Below are 1,990 nucleotides of genomic sequence, written 5' to 3'. Positions count from 1 at the left end.
CCAGACTCGAACTGGCATAGGCGGATCGGATCAAACAAAATTAGCCTTTCTTCCATCAACAGGAATCGCTTTGATTTCGCAGTTCAAGAGGATGGTGGGGGCAACCTCTCTACATCTGCGGGCCGGTAGGCCAGCCAACTAACTCTTCAAATGAAGAACTGATTACTCCACATCTATGAACCTATCATTCCCCGCCCTTGCCCATTATTTCTTTTTGTATCACGCTAGGACTTTGCCTCTTTTTTGGAGGAAAAATATGGAAGTAGAATCTCCTCTCTTTTAGAGGCGTCTTCCAAATCCAATTTCAGATCAATGAGGTCTTTCAGAGAGCCGCTGCTCTTTCCATGAAATTCTAGGATCTCTTCAATCCTATGCGCAAAAGCAAGGTGTGAGCCCGCGACCCCTCGATCGCTCTCAGAGTCAATCGGCCCAAACCGGGTTATGACCTCAACGAAAAAAAAAACTATTTTGTGAAATTGCCTGCAAAACCGCCTTGCGAGCGTTAGCGTCAGCGTCAGCGCCATCTCCCGATGGATATTTTTTGCGCATCTCCAATAGCGCCTTGGCCCTATTTTCTTCTTCGTCTATTGGGGAAGAAGAAGAGGTGGAGTAGCAGGCGGATCTCATCCCTCCTGCGGACTTCCCCGTACTCAAAGTGACTCTGAGAGATTGCGCTTCTCTACTAATCGCATCCTGTTCAAGAATCACTATTTTCATGATCGAATGATGAAATAGATATACGAACTGTATAGGATCATTCGCTGGGATGGGATAAGTGATTCTTTTATAGGATTCCCATGGGATCGTAGAATCAACTAAGGATGGAATAGGTATTTGTGATCGATCAGCTTCCAGTATGACCGAAGACTTTCTATCTGCATTCAGAATAACCACACAATCAGGTTGTTGGTTCAACCCAAAATTGATCTTCTTCTTTCTTGAACGGAATTTTTTTTATTTGCAAAAGAATTGGTCAAAAACGCCCCGATCTTCCATTGAGAATCATTGAAACAATGAGAATTCACATTTCTTAAATAGCTTCTTAAATAGCTCGCCATTTCTTCCGTTATCTCATAAATAAATAAATGATTGGTCTTTAAAAAGAAGGAACGGCCTTTTTGACGACTGGGAGATCCTATAAAATGAAGAGCGTTTCGTAAACAAATCAGTGTCTTGTCTGAATCGAGAATAGCAATTCCATTTCTTGAACCACGGATATAGACTTTGAAATGGTGATCAGCTACCCGACGGCCGAGATGTGCATTCGTACAAAGTAATTTAGTACAGACTATCGAAAGCATTGTCATTTTGCGATTTGAGTTCCGGAGATACAGGTGGTAAGTTATGGGTAATGCGGGGGAACTTTAAGACGAGATAGAATACCTAATATGGGAGTGGTTTAAGTGAGAGAATAGCTCCCTTACCAAACCAACTGAGCTATTTGCCATGTTTTTGACAAATGACCTAACTTTGATGTGATGTGCCCGGCTAGCCCGGATCATTCTTAGAGCAGTCAAGGTTACCTGAATTACGGCCTTCCGTACAAGAACTGGCACTATTATAACTCGCTATGGGCCTCCTGCCTTCTCAAAAGAAACTGGCTTTTGAAGAAATTACTCTATTTTACGCATTTAGTTGAAGCGGATTCAAAGAGCTCTATCGAGCAAGGAAGGAGTATACTATACTGTAGCTGGATAAGCTAGATACCAAAACTTTGATAAAGATTGAGGCAACCCATTTGAGGAAGAACCGGACGGACCCCTGTGGAGATGGCATAAACAATCCTTTGACGAACTTTCTGGTTAACATAGAATCTATGAGTTTTTTCTTCTAATTACTACTACTAACATTATTCAATCTGGTAAAAAACAATTTATTAAGCTCATCCCGCAAGCACATGTACACATCTTGGATTTGACCGTCTTAAGATGGAAGAAGATTCGTTCTCCTACCCATTTCTAAGTTAAGCAAGAGATAACTCATAATTTGA

The 1,990-nt window shown here is 41.7% G+C and overlaps 1 pseudogene; it reads right to left on the bottom strand.

The window, feature by feature from the left end:
* Positions 1–211: 211 nt before the first annotated feature.
* LOC123163006 (ribosomal protein S2, mitochondrial-like) lies at positions 212–1,532 on the bottom strand (annotated as a pseudogene).
* Between the last annotated feature and the right edge of the window lie 458 nt (positions 1,533–1,990).

This window comes from Triticum aestivum, chromosome 7B (genome assembly GCF_018294505.1).
Source record: "Triticum aestivum cultivar Chinese Spring chromosome 7B, IWGSC CS RefSeq v2.1, whole genome shotgun sequence".
Classification (NCBI taxonomy): Eukaryota; Viridiplantae; Streptophyta; class Magnoliopsida; order Poales; family Poaceae; genus Triticum; species Triticum aestivum.
The sequence above is the reverse complement of the archived record's forward strand: the minus strand, read 5'-3'. Positions and strand labels throughout refer to the sequence as shown.